Raw genomic sequence first — 27,131 nt, 5'->3', positions numbered from 1 at the left:
TTCTTCAAACCCTAGCTCTCACTTGTTCCCCTTTTGCTCCTCTTCTTCACCTTCTATTCTCTTCTTTTAAAATTCAGCAAAATGAAATGATAATGTTATATCTACTCTCCTCAACCCTTACTATCTTATGTCATATTGGGCTTAAAAATAACACCCCCTATTTACTTCTAACTCAAAGAAATAGGCCCAATTAAATATAATCTCTTAATATATCTATTTTAGTTCAATAAACTAAATAAACACCAATACACACAAAGTTAATTAATTCAATTAATTATTATATCTCATAACAAATAATAATTATTTAACACACCAAGCAAAATAAAATAATATAATAAAATAAAATAAATACGGATAAAATCCTCTAATAACTCAATGTCTCATATTTCCGGTCTAATCTTAGTTATTCGAAAAATTCCCAAAACGCTAAATATTAACTCATTAATATTTCTAATACTAAAAATATTAAAATTTTCGATTAAATATTGATCCGCTATCCCGAACTAGTACCGACTAAATCGTCCCGAAACGCGAAAATTTCAATAAACGTCAGAAATGACTAAATTAAGCAAATAATTATTAAAAACACCAAATAATATAATTACTAATATAATTAATAAAATATTAATAAAAATCGGGATGTTACATAACACAATGTGAATCTCATGCTTTCATACATTATGCATAAACGCTTGCGGAAAAACAATTGAATTGCTATGAAAATTTCAATGAATATATCCCATACTATATTCATCTACCAAATTTGAATTAACATTTAAATCCACAATCTTGGCCACATAGCCTCAAACAACATATCCGAGATCTCAAACAAATACATCCGAATATCCAACAAAACATAGGGAATAGCAATATCCAAACATAAGCATAAGTCTAAATAAAATCCCCCCAAGTGTTACATGATCAGAGCATATGACTCGCTACCTAATCCAATAACAAACTCAGGAGCTCCTCGGCTAAATCCTCGGACAAGCTACTACTCGTCGGAACCTGCACGTTATCAACGAAGGATAACATTCAAACAGAAGGGTGAGAATTCAAATTCTAAATAGAAAATATAATAATGGGAAATGCAACATAATTAAGCATACATTTCAAGAATTCATCACTCTTCACAAAACATGTATTTATCTCCGATATAAAGTTAACATGTTCCATACCATTAAGCATCGCAACCAAATTCACAATCTCACATATTGACGATTCTAATTATATACACATATATCACTCATACGTATATATTTCTCATTTCACATCAAACATATATTAATCACATATATCTCATTCTCATCACATTCTCTAATTCATATAAAATGATTCATCATTCCACATACATGCATATCAATCAAATTCGCATATACACATTCATACCACATAATCACACATAACAACATTTCACACCGACACGTGCGACTCAAGTGTGACTCTATGCGATATGCATGTGAATCCCTCTGTTATCATTTCTGGTCATGCCGATTGTCATTCTCTCTAGACTAGATAACCACCTCAAAGCCCCATACTCGTTAAGCTTTCAAACCCCATACTCGTTAGGTTTGGGACAAGTAAATAACCTTCGCGAGATTACCCAACATTTCCACTTTCAAAGACTCATGCTTGTGTACGTGTGCAACAAAACAAGACTCATGCATTTAAGACGATCTCTCTATCTCTTAAACTACACAATCACATCTTTCCAACCTTGCACAATATTACACAACATGCAATTCAATCCAATCTCAACACAATTATCATTTAGCATTCCATTACATAATACATTCAATTACACCTCACACATGTTATTTAATCAATTAATAACACATATTGAACATATAGAAGTAATAGGTATGCAAGTCAAGTCTTAAACAAACAAGAAAATATTTTTGAATATAGTTCGCGCCGCCAACCCTTGGTCGCGCCGCGAAGTAACAGACAGAAACAATGTATTTCAAAAATGCATTCAGTTCGCGCCGCATCCACATGTGCGCGCCGCGAAGTACAAGACAGAACCAAATCATTTCAGAATTCATTCAGTTCGCGCCGCCACCTTCCGTTCGCATCGCGAACACAGCGCAGAAGTGAATTTTCTGTGTAAACTCAGCACAGTTCCCTCTTTTTCATTTCATCACTCAATTCACAGTTTAGTTCATTATTTGCACACGAATTTCACATACCTATCATACACATAACCCATATGTATCCTTAAATTCATCAAAGTTTCATTAATTATGCAAATCCATGAATTTCACCCAAATCCCAAAGTTAGGTTTTTACATTCTTTTCATCCAACATGTTATAAATCAAAACCCACCCATAGAATCAAGTATAGAATCATGAATTACATGTTATTTCTACCCATTCCAAGCATAAACAACATCAAACAATACAAATCTCATGGATTATGAAAATACCCAAAGTGAAATCCCATGTTCTTAACACATACAACATTACCCAATCATAGATTCTACAAGAATTTGTATTCAAACCCTTACCTCTTGAATTTCTCCTTCTAACTTCAAGAAATCTACAATCCTCTTCTCTTCTCTCTTATACTCTTTTGCCTCTTTTCTCTTCTCTATTTTTCTTTCTATCTTTCTATGTAATTTAGGTTAACTCATAAAATTCTCTTCTAACTCTCATTATCTCATTGGGCTTAACCCACCTAATACTCTTTCTCACTCGACTAAGCTCATTTAACTAATTTCAAATAAAAATCTACCATTTATTAATTAGCTAAATAACATATTGCCACCCAATTAAATAATTATCGCGCAAACAATAATTAAATAAAACACATAAACAATTATCAATTATCAAATAATCCTAATTAATTAAATCTAATAAAAATAGGATGTTACAGTAAAGACTAATATTATTACATATTTACTATTATACTACTAAAAGTTTAATTGCATGAAAAAAATAAATAAAGAGAATATTTCAATTCACTCTATAATATTTTTGGGTACTCGGGGCAATTACATTTATGTCTATTGTTTTCGTAGATACATCTTTAAAAGTTTTTTTTTTTTGTAAATTTAAATTTTTTCAGAGATTATCTACGAAAGTATCATATACACTTTATGACATTTTAAGAAATGTTTGTAGCTTTCTAACACACATTTGCGAAAAAGTTTCTTTGAATGATGTTTTTCTCGAATCCATATCATAAAGTAAGTAAGGGATTATTTTAAGACGAGAGTTTAACTATGTCAAAATATTGTGATTTTTCACAATAGGGTATTATTCATTTCTAAATTCAAGTGGTAAAAAAGCCGAAATTCAAGAAGGTAGGTGAAAAGAGACTTAAATTTAAAACACTCTTATAAAGAGTGTCAATGCTAGCTAAGTTTGTGTTGCAATTTAACTTATTCACAATTCTTCCCAAATTAAAAAGATTAAGGTTAAAAAACTAAGGAGCACTTCCACCAAAGTCCTATGTAGAACTAGACATTCACCTATCACCTTATCATTGAGAAAAAGTCTCAACTCTATTTTATGTTTTTGTACTTAAGCATCATTTAAAACCCCACACATACTTGACTTCAAGTGAAACTTGGTTTGTGAATTTTTGTTCAAGGTAAAAGTCCATAAATGAGTTTTAGAGAGTAATCAAGACTGAGAAAAAGTTAATGAAAAGAAAGAAATTTGAATTGGACAAAAAAAGTTAAGTCTAAACTAAACAAGGACTAATGGTTAAATCATTAAATATGATACAAGATGTTTGAGTACCTAAAAATAAAACATTTTTAGAATTATTCAAACTTATAAACACAACAAGAAAAATTGCGATTTGCTACGACAATTACACTAGCTAATTCGTAGCTAATCTCTATTAAACAGAATTAGTTGGAGTTTTGTTGTGGATTAACTACAACATGTGCCGTAGCATGGATTGGGCGGCTAATTATCTTGGCACGTGTTTCCTAGCAAAACTCCAACAAATATTTAAAATTCTCTAGCTAAACCACAGCTAATTGGTAGCAGAATGTCAGTTTTAATTTTATATGTTCTATCTATTCAGCTGCAATTTCACTACGAAAATATCATAGTAAATCGCAAGCTAAATTTAAAGCGATTTTTTAATAATTAATTAGGCTAAATTGCGATATAATTATAAAAAACAATTTTCTAGGGTATTGTAATTGTCAACAATTAAGTATTTGTTCAAATAAAAAATTAAAATTTTAAGATATTATAGAATTTTTCGCATTCAAAATTATATTTCATTACTATAATGATAACACGACTAAAAAGCAATTCATATTTATATATCTTCAGAATTAATTAACTCACTTTACACTTCCAACTCATGAGCATATTAGTTAGAAACCGCCTAAAAAATTTAACTATCTCCAAAACATTGGATAAAACTCATCCAAAATGCATTATTTTACATTTTCAAAGAAATTCACAATTATGGGCTATAGGAAGGACCATTGACTTCAGCAAGCGAGACGGACATAGATTTCTAATAAAGTTGATAGACAAACGGACATAGATTTCTAATAAAGTTGATAGACAAACACAATATATAAGAGTCAGTTAATGGCATCCCTGCTTTACACACCTCACTAACTGTAAACCAGAATGATTACCTCAGACCAATTAATTTCTACTTCAAAGCTGGAGCTCAAATCTTGATCACTGCCTCCCATAGTAGTATCATCTTTCTGAGATCCTTCTTTATCCAGTGCGAGCCGCCACCTGTTAGAGACACACATTGAAATCTAGTAAATCTTGATCTATTGAGAGTAAACAATATCACATGCTGACAGAGGACATTACTGCAGACAAAAGGCATCTTTTAAGTTTATTCAAAGTTGAATAAGTGAATAATGTATTAGTCATTTTATAAGGTAATTTCAAACTTTAGCTAGTTTAGACTGAAAAGGAAGAAAAGGTGGACATAGTGCATCTGCAAAGAGTAAGAGATATTTGACATCTTGAAGAACTTAGTAGTTAGTAAGCCCATATCATTATAGGGTAATGAAATCATCAAAATTTGTTAATAAAATTCTAAAGAGATCATTATCAGAGTATATCATGCCATTTCCCAGGGAAAAAAGGTTCACATGCTTCCATGCTTAAGATACATATTGAGTAGTTAAGCGCTGATCTTGATGACTTCCTTTTTGAAATGGCGGAGACGCTCATGAGCATGCAAGAGAAACTGAATAAGTCTGAAGGTTTTACACACCTAGAATCCAATTGGTGGACTAGGTCCTTGCCAAAATTTAATATCCTTGTATTGCAAATCTGATTCAGTAGTTACAATAGGTACCTTAATGCATAAAATATTCACTGTAAGTCACTAAAAATCTAGAGGAAAAATTATGTCTTCTAATCAGGTTTATAAATTTTGATAAATCCTAAGGATCATATACCATCTTCCCTCATAAATAAAAATACATAAGTAAAGAATTTTCTAAGCTAGCATAACAAACACTCAGAGCCATTCAATTATTTTCGTTTAAGAATTTGACTAGAAAATGTCATGGGAAGTAATCAAGCATGTAAAGATTGATATTTATCTCAGTCTCTCTCTAACTTTTTATCCTCTACAACTAACACACATTCCAAAAGTACGCTACAAAATCAAAGAATATCGTATTTGACATCAAAATTTTGATGTCAAGAGTATCATATTTCTCTTTGGAAAATTCTACAAAATTTTAATGTATGTCAATCAATTTAGTCCCTCCATCAAAATATGTCACTAGTGAACATGTATCAAAATAAATGAAAGACTTGCACGTTAGCTTGAATAGTCTCTAGCATCATCAAAATATATAGAGAATTAGTTACCTACATCTTTAACACCATGTGTCCGCTGATTTCCTACACGGCCAGATTAACTTGACTGTCCAGAAGCTCAACACTCACTTTTCCAAGAGCTTGTTTTCTACATAGCATTGTTTTTCAAATTAAATAGTTACCGAAAATATCAAATGTGCAAACTAAGGAATGAGATTTCAGGCCTACTTAAGAGGGTTGAAAAAAGAAAGAATCTGCAGCAAAATGAAATCCAGTGTATAAAAGCAATAGCTATAACAGGGGTACAACGCTATAGATTCATAGAAAACTTTGCCTGTGGTAAGAAAAAACTCCCCTTCCCTTAGTCATAAATAAGAATATTGTAAGGTAAGTTGTTGTGTTGAAGACAAGCTTCAGAAACAATATTTGCTAAATCATTCAGTGCATGACCACCCTCAAAGACAAGATCTCTGTCTGGATAGCTCAATAGTTTAAATATTTTCACATCACCATTTAGTTTGCTGACTTTCTTAGTAGGAGCCTTCTCAATTGGAAAAAGCAGTTTCAAATAATATGCTTGGATTTGTCGAAATCATGTTTTCATTAGTGCCAGAATACTAAATAAGAAATGGAATAAGCTAATATTTTCTCAATTCGTTCAGTGAAGAATACCTGGAAGTGGAGATGGTTAATAGTGGAAAACGCCTCCAAGCTGTTGTAACCCAATCGAAAATACTAATTTCCTGCTTCGGCTGCCATGTGAAGGGCAAGCAAAAAGCTCGTGTGATCAATCCTTTGGGGCAAACACTCGAAAATTCGAGGAATCAGCAGCACATGCCCATATTCAATAGGACTAACCTGTTAAAATTGTACATATGCAAACAAAAAATATATATAAACAACTTTTCAACTGAACCCTCAAGCATGGTTTTATATCGTACTCGACAACCGCATATTGCAGCCACATAAAGACTGTAACTTAAAACAATGACCTAAATGACAAAAAGGTCCTACAAAGAAAATAAAATCTGATAATCATACATTGATGGCAACAAAACTAGGAGAACTATCAACATCAATTGGTGCTTAGAAAGAATTAAGCATCCCCATCACTGCTAGCCTCAAACAGAAACAGAATTTCTTCTTGGCCAACTTTAGTGAAGTTGAACTTGGTTTCATCAAAGGTCTGAAGGTTACCGGTTTTTTATGAACTCCAAGCTGTGCCCAAGTTATCATCTCCATAAGCTCTTCCATAGTTATGTATTCTTCTAACCATGAGGAAAGAATGCAGGGCATGTGAAATAGGATTACAGACTAACAAAATAAAAGCGAATTTCAGTATATAAGAGAACATTTTCCTTTAGTAGCATTGACATGTAATAAGACACACTCAATAATTAATTCTAAAACCATTTCATAGTTATTCAGGTAGCTACCAAGGAGTGCAATAAAAGCATCAGTTTCTAGAGTCGGTGCCGCATTTCATTCATGCATACCGGAAACAATTCTTACTTCACCAACTGTTTGGCCAAATATCTTTCAAAATAGAGCAATTACATTATAACATACTAAGATGATAGTTTTCTACATAGAGAAAAACACTATAAACTGTTTCCATGACAGAGAAACACTATAAATTCATCCACTATAGTTCTTTGGCTCAAATTCAGATTACTTTTTCACAAGAACCAATTCATTGCTAGGGGACAAATTAAATATATGTAGAATAGAAAATAAACAACTATAGTGAGATAGAACAATAAGTAACACTATAAGTAATTAACACTATAAAAGTGACACAAATTGTAGTAGCATCACAAAACAAAAATGAATCAATAACCATACAAATCTTACAAAGTGATATCAATATAAAGCTTACAGTGAATGAATATAAAACATGTTTCTTCATTTAGGCATACCTGAGAATGGATTTATTTTTAAGCACAAAGGCCTTCCAAAATAGTAGGATTTACTCAGATAATAGAAAGTGCAACAGCTAGTGCAAACTTCAGTAATGTTTGCACCTCCCTTTGAACAAAGATCAATGAGGTGTCCCTGTTACGTACAAACAAAGATCAACATACTGAAAAAATTGAGTATGAAGAAGAAAAAAAGGTTAATATACTAAACAGGTAAACCCTACATTTGGAATTCTAAATATACTAAAAATATTAAAAATACAACACCACATATTGCTTATTAGATTTATTACCTATCAATAAATATTAAAAAAATGAACATAGTAAATTGATGATGACTTGTTTCCATGAAGAGATAGCAAATTATTTTAGCCTCAAAAGTGTTATTCAACTCATAGTAAGTATACCCGAACATAAATAAAACACTTTAATTTAACTCACCTTTAGCTAACAACAATATTACAAAACCAGTTTATTCAAAATGAATTATCAACAGTGTAAAACCAATCACAAACTACATAGACTCATCCGCTAAATAAAGAGAATGAGTATATAAACTACTGAAATCCAATGCTTTTCCGTGAAAAATAGTTTTCGAATTTTTCTCTTAACTTCTAACAAAGCAAAAAGGCCAACAACCTCTCTAATTATAAAATTACGAGTCAAACAAGTAATTACTATAGTACAAGCGACAACATATACCTTAGAGCTTGCACACTGCATTAAGCAAAATGGACAAGTAAAGTCCCCAGTCACTATATTTGGAAGGAGATGGGAAATGTATCAGTACTGTCAAAGTCATTTTTTATATGAAAGAAACTATCACAAGAGAGAATAACATGACAGATCACTAAAAAAAATATAAAAGAGCAATAAAAATGATAGCTCAAAAGAGTAACATTTATAAAATACAAATTAAAGGTAGATATACAATACTGCACTCGAAAACTATCAGCCATAAGCATCTCTGGCAAAATGTTGACTAGTTTGATTGCTTTCAAAAAATGCTCATCATGGGAAGGCACTGGTAAGACTAAGATGTATTGTTGAACATAGTGAATAAAAATTAGATGGTGTCTTACATTTCACTATGTTCAAAACCAAGCTCAGCAAAAGCTCTGCCATCATCTAATCTTACATTTCAAAAAGATGATGTCTTACCCATCTTCATGCTGCAATCACACTGAAAATACATGATATTAGATTGAATCAACATAGTAACTATTATAATCATTGCAACTTACAATATTTAATTATTTCTTTTTCTAGAATAATTTTCTGAAGCAATGCATAGAAACATTGATCAAGGCATAGACAGAATCGATAAGGAAGTAATGCATTGACATTGAAAGGACACTGCTAAACTTTAACCTAACATTCAAATTCAATCAAAAGATAGGAAAGTAATACAGAACATCAGAGAGGAAATTGGAAGTTAAGACTAGCAATAAAATCCAATACGAAGAAAAAATCAAAAGTTACTTGTGATTTTATGATACCTGATAATAGAAAATCGCAAGAGATGAAAATCAAAGATCTATGAAAGTTCAAAGCCAAATATAATGAAGATTAAAAGCGGTGTAGATCAGGGACATTTTGATGGAGACTGTGGAGCTTAGCGAGAAGAGTGATTGTGTAGATCAATGATGAGATCGAGAGAGATAGGGTTTCCGAATTCGTTCCGAGTTTTCGGCGAGAGCGATTCAAAGAGCGAGCTTTCGTTTCAGAATACTTGGAGAGAGAAAGTACACATGTTTCTCAAAATTAAGAGAGAGAAAACAAGTGTATCTCAACTGAAGACACGAGTCTTTTTTAATGTTATATATTTACTACAAAGAAATAAATAATATGATATAATAACCTGAAAAAATATTATTCGTAGTTGAAATTCACCATCTTAACCGGAGATTAACCGCGGATATAGTTGGTAGCTAAATTATTGTAGCTAAATTATTGTAGCTAATCTGACATTCTCTTGTAGTGAAAGTCCATAGGTTCATTACACTTACAAGTAGTATCTTTAGAGGAGATAATGCCTTTGAGCATTGTGTGTTGAACATATGAAAAATTGATTTTGTTTTCTTGGGAGATCAAAGTTAAAACATAAAAAATTATAATAACTTTGCAAAATATTATATTAATGCAAAAGTGTTGCTTTTCCATCATCTCCAATGGAGAAAATATAACTCCATATCGCTCATATGCGTATACACCCTCGAGTAAATTATAGATAAGGTTCTTAGAGGATTCTAAGAAACTAACCAAAAGATCTACAAATTGGTGGTTATATACAACATAATCAACTTCGTTTTCATCAAGCATAAATTCAATTGGAAAGGATTTCAATGGAAAAGCTACAAGATTCATGCACCAAGAACAAAACAAAGACTTAATTTTACACATCCGACCCACAAGATTGAATACAACTTGATTTACTAAATCTACATGATTGAATACAAATTTACCATGAAAATTGAACCTAAATAAATAAGTGACTAACTAGAATTATCATGATTGGATTTGATTGTGATACAATTTGCGAATCACTCAGCTATGACATGTTAACCTAATGAAGAATCGTTAGCAAATATGTTAAACTTATGGCAAAAACTAGGTGATTTGAATTTGAATTTGAATTGAAGAGCAATATTTGCATAGTCTTTTTGAAGCCAATGGAGAGTCTATCAATATTAGAATTCACTTATCTTCTTGTATGATTCTTGTAATATTTTTCAAATGTTGTTATTATGTGTAAATGAATCATGAATAGCCAAACACCTCTTTTATAAGGAAGGAGTTCTGAATTTGAATTGAACAACATTTTCTAGTTTCTGCCTTTTTTCACAATTGGAACTCAATTATCTTGTATGGTTTTTGTAAGTTTTCTCAAACCTTGTTATAATGTGTAATTGCATCATGAATAGCTAAATATATTTTTTGAGTAATGAGTTCTCCATGACATTTGGGTAATCAATAGTTTTATAAATCATAGTATTTAGTGTTATATCTTTCAACCAATTCAAAAACCTATTTGTTCAACTTCTTCATTGTTAAACTTTATTAATTTCAATCTTCAATACTTAGTTTCTTTCACCATGATATTACTTTCAATGATTTGGTACACTTGTCGGATTGTCATCAATAACAAATCGGTTGCCAACAAGGTAACCCTTATGCAAACACTTATACTAGGCCAGATGAAGAGGTCAACAAGGTGTTCATCAATAGCAAAATAGTATAAAGGATGTCAACCAAATCAACATGCAGCTAAACAAATGAAACTAGATTGGAGGTCACACTTGAACCATTGGTTGTTAAACGACAAAACAAAGGGAAATTAAATACTAAATTATTGTGTTTAGTCATTATTATTAATGATTTCCCTTCAATACGATCTTGCATATGCTCAAATAAATTCAAATTCACTAAGATACATATAAAATGGAACATTGTCTGATTGTAAATGTAAAAACACATAGAAAAACACGTGTTTTATCATTAAAAAACCATTGAACAAGTTGATTTCTAAAGAATCTTTATTTTATGGAAATAGAAATTCATTCAAATAGAAGGAAGCAATGTATGCATACAATCAAACCAGGTTCTAGACCCAAAGGCCTTATTACAATTGCGACTAAAAAAATCAACATAAACATTAATTAAAGAAGAAATGAGATTAATACATCCTTAACATCAAAGGCAATATCAGCCAAAACCAAATGACCATGGATGTAGTTCGCCACAAAGAGAGAATCAGCGACGATGACGATGTTCTCCCACTTGAAAGCTTGAACCAGCTCCAGCCCCCAACGCACCCCTAAAGCTTCAGCAACCAGTGAGAAATGGACATAAGTTGGCTCTTGTAGACACTGAAACAAGTGTGACCATCAGCAATCTTAACCATACAGCCCCAAGTTGTGAAACCATCGTCAAAACATCATGCATCCACTAAAAATAAAAACCCAGTTCGAGTAGGATTTACCATTCGATGATTACCCACAGCACTCAGGCATCCTAATGGTAAATCATCCGCTCTTGAAAATTCCTCTATCGCAGCTACAGTATCGCGCACCACTTCCACATGAATGAAGGTCTTGTTATTGAACAACATCAAATTCTTGCTTTGCCAAATTTTCCACAGGGAAGTGCAAACTAGCATAGCGCCCTTGTCATCCTTGCATTTTGGCCAATTCACAAGCCGGCCAACATCGAAGATCAATGCCATTTGGAATGCATAAACCCAAGGGAGAAGCAAACCATAACAACTTAACCATATGGAATCTAAGGAACAAGTGTTCCTCAGACTCGGGTTGAGAGAAATAGAGAGGGAACACAGGATCAACAGACATACCTCTTTTGTTCAGGTTAGTCCTAGTTAGGAGAACACCTTTCATGAGACGCCAAAGGAAACTTATAATCGCATTAGGAAGTCTGATTTTCCAAGTCCCCTTCTGTTATACCTGATCGGAAAAATAGCAAGTGTACTATTTTTACCGGTGTAGTTATAATGGGTTTTACCCCAAGTATCGATCACGAGGATTACGTAGGAAATAGAAGTTATTATGCTAAGTCAATTAAACAAAAGAGCATAGGAGTGTTGTTTTAATTATTAACGAAATAAGTTAAAATAATAAAAATAAGCTGAAATTAAAGTTGAACTTTTATATATAAATTTAGAGCAATGCCAAGGTAAGTGTATGATTTGCCTTATAATGACTCTGTAAGAAGATCTCTTTAACAAGTTCATATGATGCAACTATTTGTTCTTAAGGGTGTTTTCCTAAGTCCTTAGTGAAAATCTTTTGGTTTGCAATCCTATTGCCTAAGTCCTTAGAAAATAAGTTTGTAAACCAAAGATGTAAATAATCAAGAATGTTCAAATAACCTTACGGTATCCCTAGCCCTAGGTGATATTTTCAGATTCAATTGCCTAAAAACCTTAACAATCATAGTCCTACAAATTGTTAACAGGAGATCAATCCTTGTTTGTCCAACAAAGAAGGCATAAAAACATTAGACAATTAAATTGCATAATACGAATACTTGATTAAAGAAATACGAAGATCATAGTCATTACAATTCAAATCAGGGACACCCCCTAGCATTGGGGGTTTAGCCTCTCATAATATTCAAGAAACCAAAATTGACAAGTTTAGACATTACAAAGATTAGGAGAACTCTGATCTTCAATGGTGTCCACTGTTGAATCTCTTCGTCTTCCAAAACCTTGATGAAGCTATCTTTCTCTTCTTTGGAATTCTATCGTACGATCTCCAAAAGTGTCTTCTCCTTGTCTCTCAAATCACTTTTAACCTCTCTAGGTTTTCAGATCCCAGCCAGAATACCCAGTTTTCCCCGGGGACTTAAAATTCGTAAAAACATAAAATTCAGAAATTCTGTCCGCACAGTTGACACGGGAAGACCGTGTCAGCTTCTGGTCTTGGGGAAACAATGCTTCAGGAGGCCTGACACGGCCGTGTCAGGTGACACGGCCGTGTCAGGTGACACGGGCAGACCGTGTCAGCCTCTGCCTCTTTACTCCTTTTTGTTCCTTGCTTCCCTTTTGCGTACTTCTTGGACATGCGATCTTTCATCCATCCAAAGCTAACCTGGAACCATTACCAAACGAGATCAAAAGCACCTAATTGACAATGAAAATGGCACAAAAGCAAATTGCAAACAAATAAACTACAACTAGATAAATTAAAGAAAACATTTGAAAACAAACAAAAAGTGTTACCAAACATGATGATTGCGTGTCGAATTCATGATGAAATTAAGTGTAAAATGGTGACCGATCACAACCCCAAACTTATCTCATTGCTTGTCCCCAAGCGATGCACGCGATCAAACAATGGTCACCTTGAATTTATTTTTGTACCACAACATAGCCGATATCATTCGCAACTTGAATCTCTTCCTTGAGTCAGCTTTTGGGGCTTATCGCGCCTTGGTGTCCATCACACTTCACATCAAGGTGCATTTCACCTGCAAACTTTTCACACTTCTCACAAAATCTCTCGTGGTTAGAGTGTTTTTCGCTCAGATCATAATATGCGATATCAACCCTTTACTTTGCGAACATCCTACTTTCACTACACAAAGAGAATTCACACAATTTGAGGGCTTTTTGGGTTGTAATGGGGCTGAGGCGGAGGTCGGATAAACAAGGAGAGGGTACACAATGGTTTTTCTGCACTTATGTTACTTCTCTCGTTTTTGTGTTCATGTGTGTGTGGGGGTTTCTTCTCAGACTCTCTGTATTCACCAAAATTTCGAGTGTTAGAATCACCAAGTCTTTCAATTCTTTTTGGGCAAGTGTGTCAAACTCTTTTTTTTTTCTTTTTTTTTCTATTTTTTTTCTTTATGTGTTTCATCCATTTCTCTTTTCTCTTTTGTTTATTTTTCTACACACTTTCCCCTTTATTTTCATATATATACCACCCCAAACTTACAATTTTCACATGGTTTTGAGATAAACAACGATAAGTGCTAAACGAAAATGGTAAACATGAAGGATGGAGAGGAAACAAAACAAACAAGGGGGAATGGCTCAACGGGGGAAACGAGGGATATGACAAAAACAAAACAACAATGGCGGAAAACAAGGATATGAGGAAAAACAAACAAATGCCTCTTGTGTGATTTCACAATTGTATTGTGTTGGTAGGACAGACCCAAAATTAGGGAGATAAAGACATACCTGATTTCACTCTTATGGTGATCTTTGTAAGTGTTTGGCCTTTTATATTCCTCACCAGGTAGGATAAGTTTGCAGCTTCCACACACCCTTCATGTCGTGTGACTTCTCTTTCCGGCTTGATTTTGTCACTTAACTGCTCAATTCCGTTCACCACGTTGCGTCCGACATTTTCGGCTACATCCACTTCCAAAGTGCCTTGAGCAATTAGCTTTTGGTTGTGTCGTCCATCCATTCACCACTCATTAACTCATGCCTTCGACATCAATCTTCATCCTGTTACACTTTTGATACAACTAAAAAAAACAACTTCAAACGATAACAAATTAAAATGAAATACTAAAACAAGAAAACAATACTGATAAAATCCCTCCCCCACTTGCACTAAACATTGTCCCCAATGTTTTCGTACTCGCGAGAGAGGACTTACAGAGCATCTTACTACGGAGGAGGGTGGGGGAAATGCAACATCAATTGTTGCATCATGCTGTGCATTTCAGTCATCATGACACCTTGACGAGTTTGTTCAGTTCCTTGACGGTGTAATTCCAGACCTTGGCGTGCTTGTTCACCTCGGAGGTCAGCAAATTCGCCATGTATCAATTGCCATTCTTCACTCGTGAAAGAGGAAGATTAACTACCACCTTGCGATGATTGACCCGTCTCTACCTGTATATGCTCCCTCTCAACATTCGGCTGAAACTGAAAGCTGCTCCTAAAAAGTTCACGATAGAGCCAATTCTCCTCGCTAAGGGTGGACCTTCGTGAAGGGTCTGGAAGGGTCAAGACCACCGTCTTCTCAACTTTGTACTCGTAAGTAGTACCTTTCATCTGTATCACAAGCTGGTTAATCAAAGCAAGTATATCAAGTTTGGTCATACCTGCTACGGGCTCATGATGATACACCACCGGGTCATAGCCAAGAAATTTAGCTATTTGAGTAATAATACCTCCAACACAAATGTCACCAGAAACAGCTTTTCCCACCTTGCTTAAATGTGCAGCCACAAAAGCAGCCACATTAACCGGAGTGTCAGAGATCATAGAGGACATAAGAAAAAGTTCAGGTTGCGAAATAACTCACTGACTGTCACCCCTGCCAAACATAGAATAAGCCAAACATTTTTGCACATAACGAAAACATGGATTGTGAATCCGGGAGGCTTCCGCGTCTTTAGCTATATATTCTGTTTCGGGGATCTTTCCCCAAAACTCTCCTGGTACAAAATTTCCAGGCAATTTACCCGGTCCATCAACGGGTAGGCTAAGGATAGCACCTAATTCCTCTAAAGTCAACCGGTGTTGTGTCTGAAACAACTGAAATGTGATTGCACCAGTGCACATAGGAAGATGCCCTTCCCACTCAGTATGGACCTCGTACTCAACCGAACTCAAGAACTCTAAGGTTATCCGTTCATAAGTTGGTGTCGCACGCACCATAAAGTCTAACAACCCTATTTTATTCAACAGCCTATGCACATCTTCAGACAATCCCAATTCAGCTAAAGTAGAGGGACACATATACCTGTTCGGAATTAACCGTCGGTCCTTGTGTTTTGCATACCGGACGTCATGAGCGGGGTGGATGAATGTGATCCCATGAGCATTCCCGTTGTCAGGCTCAGCCGGCCGTTCAACATTCCTCCGTGGTCGGGTTTGTGGTCTTGAAGATCCATCCTGGGTTGGTCTTCTTCTGGAATCATTCTTTGGGGGCATTTTGGGCACCTGAAAATTTCACAAAACTAAAAATTCGAGTTAGTGAAAACGGTCACCGTAGGTAGATGGAGAACGAAGAATGAAACACTTTTTGTGAAGTGGGTGTGGGGAAAGAACGAATTTTGAGAGTGGTAGATGAAGGTTTATGGTGGAGTTTTAATGGAGGTGGTAGGTTTGTGTGGGAGAAGAGAGAAGAAGAAAGAGAAAGATGGAGAAAAGTGAGGGAAAAGAAAAGGAAAATAGGGTTTAAGTGGGGTGTCACGCGGGACCCACACGCAAGAAGTAAAAAAAATTCAAAATTTGGCCCGGTGACACGGTCGTGTCAGCCAACACGGTCAGACCGTGTTCGAGCCTGGAAAAAAATTTCTCGCTCCACAAAAATTTGAACAACGTGACACGGCCGTGTCAGGTGACTCGGTCAGACCGTGTTCAAATCTGGAAAATTTTCTTTGATCTTCAAATTTTATGAACAGCTTGACACGGCCGTGTCAAGTGACACGGTCAGACCGTGTCAGGCACTGTTCTCAGAAAAAAAATTCCGTCTTGGATTTTCTGCTCTTTTCACTCCTTGGTAGCTTTGTTTCAAAGACAACCTACAAAGCAAAAACAATAAGACAAACAAAAAAACTGTTACGAACAAAAATAGTGGGTTGCCTCCCACTCAGCGCTTCGTTTAACGTCGCATGGCTCGACGGACGTCCACCTCATTAGGTGAGACGCACATGATCAATTAATCCAGCCTCCCGCCCAGCATAATAAGGCTTCAACCTCTGTCCATTGACTTTGAATATGTCCCCATTGGTTTGGTTTTTAATTTCAATCGCACCATGTGGGAATATCTTGTGCACTACAAACGGCCCTGACCATCTTGACTTCAATTTTCCAGGAAACAACTTCAGCCTCGAATTAAACAACAACACTAGTTGTCCTTCCCAAAAGTCCTTCTTGATGATTCTTTGATCATGCCACTTCCTTGTTTGTTCTTTGTACATCTTTGCATTTTCATAAGCTTGATCTCGAAATTCCTCTAACTCATGTAGTTGAAGAATACGAGACTCACCGGCTTTTACAGTATCGTAGTTGAGGAATTTAGAGGCCCAAAATGCCTTGTGCTCAAGCTCGAGTGGCAAATGACAAGCTTTACCATAAACCAACTGATAGGGTGACATGCCTATGGGAGTTTTGAACGCAGTCCTGTACGCCCATAATGCATCGTCAAGCTTCTTAGCCCAATCTTTTCTCGAAGCGTTAACAGTTTTTTCGAGAATCTGCTTGATTTGCCTATTCGATACCTCTACCTGACCACTAGTCTGAGGGTGGTATGCTGTTGCAATCTTGTTCTTTACGTTATACTTCTTCAGCAGATTCTCCATCAACTTATTCAAGAAATGAGTACCTTCATCGCTTATGAGCGTTCTGGGTACACCGAATCTGGAGAAAATGTTGTTCCTGAGGAAGTTCACTACCACCTTAGCATCATTTGTGGGAAGAGCAACTGCTTCAACCCACTTAGAGACGTAGTCCACAGCTACAAGGATGTAGTTCTTCCCAAAGGATGGTGGAAAAGGTCCCATGAAATCAATACCCCACACATCAAACAATTCCACTTCAAGTATACCCTTCTGAGGCATCTGATTTCTTTTTGAGATATTCCCCGTTCTTTGACACCTGTCACATTCTTTCACAATGCTTTGAGCGTCTTTGAATAACGTGGGCCAATATAAACCAGATTGTAACACCTTTGCAGCCGTTCTATCACCACTAAAATGTCCTCCATATTCAGAGTCATGGCATGCTTTTAGCACATCCTTTTGTTCCTCCTCGGGTACATATCTTATAATCAAGCCATCGAGTCCCTTCTTGTATAAGAATGGATCATCCCACAAGTAGAACCTGCAATCATGTAAAAACTTTTTCTTTCGGTTATAGTCAAAATCATCAGGGATAATACCACCTACCAGATAGTTCGCATAGTCAGCGAACCAAGGCACACCAATAACAACAAGGATATGTTCATCTGCAAACTCGTCCTTTATTGGGCGCGTATCTTCTGTTTCTTCAATAGGTGACATTCGAGACAAGTGATCGGCCACAGTGTTTTCAGACCCTTTCTTGTCACGAATTTCCACATCAAACTCCTGAAGGAGTAAGATCCATCTTAGCAGTCTTGGTTTAGAGTCCTGTTTAGCAAAAAGATACTTCAAGGCAGCATGGTTAGTATAAACAATGACTCTAGAACCCAACAGATATTTCCTGAATTTATCAAAGGCATAAACAACCGCTAACAACTCCTTATCGGTAGTTGCATAGTTCATTTGTGCAGGGTTCAACACATGACTAGCGTAGTAAATAACATGTAATAATTTTTCTCTACGCTGTCCTAGAACCGCCCTTACTGCAATATCGCTTGCATCACACATGATCTCAAAGGGTAAAGACCAATTCAGGGCTACAACAATTGGTGCCGACACTAATTTTTGCTTTATTGTGTCAAATGCTACGGCACACTCTTTATCAAAAATAAAGGCTTTATCCTTAACTAAAAGTGTAGTTAAAGGTTTGGCTATTTTAGAGAAGTCTCTTATGAATCTACGGTAAAAACCCGCATGCCCTAAGAAACTTCGAATACCTTTTTCATTCATGGGAGGGGGCAATTTTGCTATGACTTCTATCTTTGCTTGGTCAACTTCTATTCCCTTATGAGAAATTTTGTGACCCAAAACTATACCTTCACGCACCATGAAGTGGAACTTCTCCCAGTTGAGGATTAAGTTGGTCTGTTGGCATCTTTCTAAAACAAGAGCAAGGTTAGTTAAGCAATTATCAAAAGACTTACCAAAAACCGAGAAGTCATCCATAAATACTTCCATATGCTTCTCAAGCATATCGGCAAAAATAGACTGCATGCATCTTTGAAATGTGGCCGGGGCATTACATAACCCGAATGGCAAAAACTTGATCGGAAAAGTAGCAAGTGTACTATTTTCACCGGTGTAGTTATAATGGGTTTTACCCCAAGTATCGATCACGAGGATTGCGTAGATACAAGTTATTATGCTAAGTCAATTAAACAAAAGAGCATAGGAGTGTTGTTTTAATTATTAACGAAATAAGTTAAAATAATAAAAATAAGCTGAAATTAAAGTTGAACTTTTATATATAAATTTAGAGCAATGTCAAGGTAAGTGTATGATTTGCCTTATAATGACTCTGTAAGAAGATCTCTTTAACAAGTTCATATGATGCAACTATTTGTTCTTAAGGGTGTTTTCCTAAGTCCTTAGTGAAAACCTTTTGGTTTGCAATCTTATTGCCTAAGTCCTTAGAAAATAGGTTTGTAAACCAAAGATGTAAATAATCAAGAATGTTCAAATAACCTTACGGTATCCCTAGCCCTAGGTGATATTTTCAGATTCAATTGCCTAAAAACCTTAACAATCATAGTCCTACAAATTGTTAATCGGAGATCAATCCTTGTTTGTCCAACAAAGAAGGCATAAAAACATTAGACAATTAAATTGCATAATACGAATACTTGATTAAAGAAATACGAAGATCATAGTCATTACAATTCAAATCAGGGACACCCCTCTGGCATTGGGGGGTTTAGCCTCTCATAATATTCAAGAAACCAAAATTGACAAGTTTAGACATTACAAAGATTAGGAGAACTCTGATCTTCAATGGTGTCCACCGTTGAATCTCTTCGTCTTCCAAAACCTTGATGAAGTTATCTTTCTCTTCTCTGGAATTCTATCGTACGATCTCTAAAAGTGTCTTCTCCTTGTCTCTCAAATCACTTTTAACCTCTCTAGGTTTTCAGATCCCAGCCAGAATACCCAGTTTTCCCCCGAGACTTAAAATTCGTAAAAACATAAAATTCAGAAATTCTGTCCGCACAGCTGACACGGCCGTGTCACTTGACACGGGCAGACCGTGTCAGGTTCTGGTCTTGGGGGAACAATGTTTCGGGAGGCCTAACACGGCCGTGTCAGGTGACACGGGCAGACCGTGTCAGCCTTTGCCTCTTTACTCCTTTTTGCTCCTTGCTTCCCTTTTGCGTACTTCTTGGACATGCGATCTTTCATCCATCCAAAGCTAACCCGGAACCATTACCAAACGAGATCAAAAGCACCTAATTGACAATGAAAATGGCACAATAGCAAATTTCAAACAAATAAACTACAACTAGATAAATTAAAGAAAACATTTGAAAACAAACAAAAAGTGTTACCAAACATGATGATTGTGTGTCGAATTCATGATGAAATTAAGTGTAAAATGGTGATCGATCAATACCCCAAAATTTGCCCATCATATTTCAATATATATTGACTCATATGATCTTCAGTTACTCAAAGACTGTGCAAGGAGTGGGCACACTTACCTATCTCATAAGCAACAAGCCTCCAACTAGGGTTTTGCCTCTCTCAAGCTAAAATCAGGTTCTGATACCTCAAGTGGACTTCATGGCTTCTCATATGCCTCAAAGAATCCTCACACCAATTTTCAAGCTCTGATTCACAAGATTGCTCAGTCAACTGCTCAAATGGACAACAGTCGACTAGTTTGGCCTAAAAGTCAACTATGGTCAAATTACAGTCAAAACTCTTGATTTTTGGTCAACATTAATATTTTTAAGTCACATTCATCATTTGATCAAAGATTGATCATGATTCATCAAGGAAAGCTCAAAAATCATCCAAACTTAAAGTTACTAAATTAGGGTTTCTAGGAGAAAGTCAACCCAACTTTGACTGATCATATATCTCTCATACTTTATCAGAAATTTCCCAACAAAAAATCATTCTCAAGAAAATTCAATTCTATACAACTTTTAAGTTGGGCCCAAAGTCAAGAAATGCATCTTTTGAGAGATATGAGCAAAAACATTACAGGTCCTTCTAGAAGCTCGCAAAAAGCTATTTTTTGTCAGGAGCCATATCTTCAAGATAAATCCTCAAAAAGTACTAGAACATCTTCATATAATAAATAATGAATGAGTTATGACTTGCACAAGTTAGGGAAATTTGAGAAAATGCTTGAAAACCTAAGTGATGGAAGTTGCATTTTTGGCTAATGGGCCTATATTTCTTTGATTCAAACCTATTTCTAAAGTAGCCAAGAGTTTCTAAAGCCCAATGGCACGCCATTCCTTTGTTTATTTTAATTATTTTTGGATTAATTCAATTAAATTCAATTTTAATTAAAATAAAATACAAGATTCAAATCATTAAGTGCAAGGTTTGTTATTCAGCATTCTTGAGATCCAAGATACTCATTAAAGGCTAGCAATTTCGAAAATATTTGATTGGTAGGAGATTTGAGGCAAAATAGGAAGTTTCATATATATTTTTCAATCAAGAATCAAACTTTCTCATGACCAATGTCCAAGCCCATTTGGTAACCCTAAATTACTCTCCATATATAACCAACATTCTGCAGCCACAAAGGGGACGGAAGATGCAGACGGAGAATAGGGTTTCATGAGATGAAAAAATTCAAAACTAGGGCATAATCAAAAAACAATTCTGCAGCAAATATTAATGGCATATGGTCACTCTATCAGCCTCCCGAGGTTCTCAAAGGTCTAATTGCATCCTTAAGCAAGGCCAAGCACGTCCAGAATGCCGTCGTTTAAGCTTCGTCGGAGGTGAGTTATGTGAAACTTCGAATCCATATGTTTACGCCTTGTTACTTAATTTTGTGTGCACAAGTATGTTCAGGGCTTACATTAGAACAGGTTGGACGTGTTACATGAGAGTTTAAAGGCCTAAACAGAGCTTCTCCATTATTAGGGCACGAAGGGAGCTTCAAACCCCTAGCTACAGGGCGTTTCAGGCCAAAGTAACAGTTCCATTGAGATTGTAACCCTTTAATTAGTGTACCTGGGTTATTTTTTTTTGCTCGTTTTCATCGTGTTTGTAGGATCCACCATTTTTGCTTCGTCGGAGAAGAAGAGTAAGACCTCCTCGAATGGCGGTTTGAATGCACCCAGGTATGGTCAACGCATGCGAGGCTTACTCCCACAGTGTCATTGGTTGGTCAAAGCTTGAAGTCCCTCTCTCCTCACTTGATTCGTCTGTTTCAGACAGAGCGTTCTTTTCTTTTTTCTTTTTAAAATTATCATAATAATTGTTTTTCGTATTTCATGTTTTCAATGGAATAATTAACAAATTGTGTACGCAGCGCGGCTGGCAGGCGTGTGGTGGACAGGCAACGTTGAAACCTAGGTTCGATTCTCGCCCAAGACGTTATTTTTTGACAATTTATTTACCACACATTAGTTCCAGGTCCTGTGCACCTCACTTTGGTGGTGATACGACGCGCCCCATCTCACCAGCCGTCAGATCTCCTGGACAGGCGATCTGATGCTTCCAAAATGATGCTCTACGGTGCACCTCCAGGTCACGCACACATTGGATCCCCAACGCCCAGGCTCTTTTCCTTTTCTTTATTTTTATTTTCCTTTTGTTTGTTCTTATTTATTATTTCCTTCTTTAGCTAGCCATTAATTAATACCATTAGCAAATTTAGTTTTTTTGTTTAGTTTGTTAATTAGTTTTAGCTAATTAGATTAATTAGGATAAATAATTAATTAGGATAGGTAATTAGTTCTAATTTTTAATTAGGTTAAATAATTTAATATTTAGGTTAATTTTAGGTTAAATAAATTAATAATTAAGTTAATTAGGGTTAGTTTTAATTAATTAGGATTAGATTAAATATTTAGGTTTAATTTAACTATAATTTTAGGTTTTTTAGGTTTCTTCCTTAGGTGAATGTTGTCATTAGGATTTTTAGCCATAAGACTTTTAACCATTAATTTTATTTTTAGGTTTGTTCACTAATCCTCAAGATTTAAAATTTATCACCATAAAAATCTCTAACCCTTATTTTCTTTCAAGGCGCAATTTCTCTTCTCATTTCATATTCCATTGATTGCCGAATGCTCTCTGTTTAATTTTTCCCTCTTATTTTCTGCTTTTATTTAATTTGCCTTTATTTAATTTTTGCCTTTTATTCAATTATTTAATTTTCTGTCATTTAAAATTCTAGAAGGTGTATAGGTCGCTCATTCGTTTTAAATGTAATAGTAATTAGGATTTACTTTTCTGCTCTTTATTTTCCGCATATTATAACTACTTATTTTTTCTGTTATATTAACTGCGTGGTTAGTAAAGTAGGGAGTGGCAACAATTAATCGAATTTAGTTCACCTAATGCAAGATAAATATTTGAATTCAATTCACGTGATTGTTGCACCCACTCTCCTTTAGGGTAACTCCTCTTATGCTGCCTTCTCGATTATAATAGTCAAGTCCCTCGAGCGTAGGGATACCTTAGCAAATGCTGCTTTCGATTCAAATCATCATAGTCCCTTGGAAATAAAGATCATAGTCCCTTCGAGTTGCCTACAAAAAAATGATCTCGTCCCTCGATGTTGCCTCGATAAATGATGATAGTCCCTTCGTATGGTAAGGTATCCTTATTGGTTGCCTAAATGACTATTCTCATCCTTTCCTAAAGACTTCCTGCCCTTCTTATGATATGGATAGACTTATGGAAAACGATGACCCTCGATGACCCGTACATCCAATGAAAGGACTTCCTACCCTCCTTATGGTATGGATAGCCCTTTCAAACGAAAGACTTAAAGAACAAGAAAGACAAACTTAGGGTAGGTGGCTCTTAACTGCTTTCTCACAATCAATTCAAAATTCAAAATGCTTTTTACACTCTCTTTCCAAAACGATTTCCAAAAGGCTACACTTATTTACAAGTTAAAGTCCTTATTCAAAATATTTTATAAACACACACGACACCTTTCAAACAAACAAAAAGAGTGAGCTAAGCAATTAAGAGCCCATGGATAACCATGGATACAAAGAGTGCTTACACGTTCCCTTTGTATAACCTACCCCAGGAACTCAATCTCTTTCAAAAAGGTCTTTCCTGTTCTTTTAGCCTTTCCAATTGGATAAAATAAAAGTCGGTGGCGACTCTTGCTATCCGCAACATTTTAAAAAAGTCAGTTCTCCCACCGTATTACAAAACTGGCGACTCTGCTGGGGACACTTATAAAAAGAGAGGTTACCTTAGAGCTAGGATCACTTTAAAATTGTTTGACTTGCTTGCTTTATACTTCAAAGGCTGTTGGGGTATATTGTTGTGTGAAAGATCCTACACCCGGATCTAGTCTACCTTAGGTATATGCCAAGAGTCCAAGGAGACTGTATGGCGTATACCGATATGGTTGATATGGTAGCCATCGTTAGTACGACACTTTGGATTTGTTCCGATGTTCCTTAGGATCCGACTTGAGGAAACATTTGATTGTCATGTAGCGTCATTTAACACTAATTTGCCCTTAGAACCCTAGTTGAATTTGACTTTGGCCTTTTAGAAAGTAGCGAGATGGCTGGCTTTGTTCCGACCGAAGTTGGTTGATACTCGAAGCTACACTCATATGGACTAGACTTTCAGACGTTTTCGATCGGTGATTTGATTGCTGAACTAAAATAGTTCCTTCGAGAAAGGTCAATGATATGAGCTCCCTAGAACCCGATCTTTATATAGGACAGGTTGAGCCAACTAAACTTCAGTGGGGAGGGTACTTACCTGTGGACTTCACGCAAGCCTTTAACTTGTGTGACTTGCTTATGTGTGCTACTAACCCTTCAATTTCCTTGCAGGAATTGTGTGTAGGACTCATTTGTCCTTGTTATCTTATGTTTTGCCTGATGCATTACATTCGCATGACATCATGACATCATAGCATAGCATGTTAACTAACCCTTTCAAGGATCTTAGGGATTTAGGGCGCACAATTTGAGGTGCTCTTATCAAGAACTGAATTCCTATCAAGGGGCAAGAGGATTTATTTTCCTCTAGCCATATGTCTTCCAATTCAAAAGCACAGTACCTATCAAGGGGCAAGAGGATTTATTTTCCTCTAGCCATACGCTTTCAAAATTCAGAATTACAAGTATCCTGAATCGGAGGCTATGACCCACTGGATATGGTGAGCTTGATTCCCATAGAAGAACATCCAAGAATCAGAGTTCTTCAAACGAAGATGCGACCAAATCCGTTTCTAATGTTGCTAACTAAATTCCTATAGATCCTTGAAAACATTGCATGTGCATTTCATAACATCGCATAACTGGTTTCCACCACAGGTTTCTCATCCGCTCTCGCTGTTTATTTCAGCATCATGAATCTCGAGCAGTCAGTCAAAGACCTTTAAGCTCAGAATTTCCAATTCCAAGCTTTGATTCTGAACTTGTCCAAGGGGCAAGACGAGCTGAAAACTCTTCTGACCAAGACGGAGAAAAAGCCCAGAAGATCTATGGGTGTCCTTAACATGGGAATAAGATTCCGAGGACCACTCAAGAAAGCTGAACAAGTCAAGGTTTCCGAAGAGGATGACAATGAACAAAATGACGACGCTAGTGTCAAAACTTATGCGAAAAGCAACCATGATTCTGTCAACCCCTCTAAGGAAGAAGAGGAATACAACCATGAGGATGAACATCTTGATGACAAGTACAAGTTGCTAGAAGAGCGTAGGAAAGCCATGGAAATTCAGAAAGTACCTGGGCTGGATTTTGAAGAACTAGGCCTCATCTCAGGGGTTGTCATTCCTCCAAAATTCAAGACTCCGACCTTTGCTAAGTATGATGGAATCTCTTGTCCTATGTGAGGAAGATTCAGCCTCACACTGCTGACAAGAAGCTCTGGATCCATTTCTTTCAAGAAAGTATGACAGCAACTGGAATGGTACTATCAACTGGAAGGTACCAACATCCATACTTGGGAAGATTTGGCAACTGCTTTTTACAAGCAATACCAATACAATGCTGACCCCGTGCCAACCCGCATGCAACTACAAAGTATGTCTATGGGGCCGAAAGAAAGTTTCAAAGAGTATGCTCAGAAGTGGAGAGACCTGGCTGGCAGAGTTTAACCTCCTTTGACTGACAGAGAGTTGGTTGATAAGTTTATGAGCACACTGACGGGTCCTTTCTATAGTCACTTACTTGGAAGTTCGTCATTTGGTTTCACCGACTTGATACTGACTGGAGAGCGTGTTGAGAGTGGCATTTGAAGTGGTAAGATTCAAGTGGCTACACCCTCAGGCACTACAAAAAAGCCATTCAATGGGAAGTCAGAGTCCAATGTTGTGTATGGTCAGAAAAAGAGCAATCGTGACCAATCTGTTGGGGCAGTTCTGATCTCCACACCGGCGCCACGACAAAATCGTCAAAACAAGCAAGACCCGCCTAGGCGTCAGTTCAAAAAAATCAATATGTCGCTGGCTCAAGCATTACAACATCTGCTGAAGGCATAATTGATTACTCCGAGGGACCCTTCTAAGAATCCTAACACCTCCGCTCCTAGCTATAAGCCCAATGTGAGGTGTGCATACCACTCCAATAGCCCTGGACATGATACGAACGATTGTTGGCCATTGAAAAACAAGATCCATGATATGATAGATGTTCGGGAAATTGAGTTTGACCCTCCTGAGACTCCTAATGTGATCACTACTCCAATGCCTAATCATAACAAGATTGCTAATACTGGGGATGTCTAGAAGGGTGGACTTTCAGATCATTAGTTTTACTTTCATTTGCAATTTCTATTCTGTTTGTTTAAACATTTGACTCATGATAGACATTATCTATTTTAATAATCATCATCAGTGCATTGCATATGTTTGTCTTAAATTAATCATTTCGCTATCACTCATTTTAAACTTGTCTTTACTTTGTTTTTGTTTTGTGATATTCAACTCCTACTAAGCTGTAAGCCTTTTGAGGGAGGATGACAAAAATGATACCGCAACCTCACACAATATGCTTTTGAACAGACTGTGTTGACGATGTACAGACATTGTTTCAATTCCTAAACAGTGGAGATATAAGGATGTTAATCCCTCGTCAACCCCTTTAAGCCTAAGAAGTAGAAGTTTTCTTTCTCGTACAGATTAAAACCTTGATCATAACTTGGGCAGGGTAG

At 36.0% G+C, this 27,131-nt stretch overlaps 1 long non-coding RNA gene across 1 annotated transcript; it reads right to left on the bottom strand.

Annotated features, from left to right (window-relative positions):
• Positions 1 to 4,155: 4,155 nt before the first annotated feature.
• Positions 4,156 to 9,468, bottom strand: LOC131630799 (uncharacterized). The gene is made up of 3 exons (XR_009292495.1): positions 6,445 to 9,468; positions 5,828 to 5,920; positions 4,156 to 4,722 (listed from the first exon to the last, which is right to left on the bottom strand). It is a non-coding gene; the product is annotated as an uncharacterized LOC131630799 (long non-coding RNA).
• Between the last annotated feature and the right edge of the window lie 17,663 nt (positions 9,469 to 27,131).

Source organism: Vicia villosa, unplaced genomic scaffold (assembly GCF_029867415.1).
Source record: "Vicia villosa cultivar HV-30 ecotype Madison, WI unplaced genomic scaffold, Vvil1.0 ctg.000739F_1_1, whole genome shotgun sequence".
In the NCBI taxonomy this organism is placed as follows: domain Eukaryota; kingdom Viridiplantae; phylum Streptophyta; class Magnoliopsida; order Fabales; family Fabaceae; genus Vicia; species Vicia villosa.
This window is presented reverse-complemented; position numbering and strand designations above follow the sequence as displayed.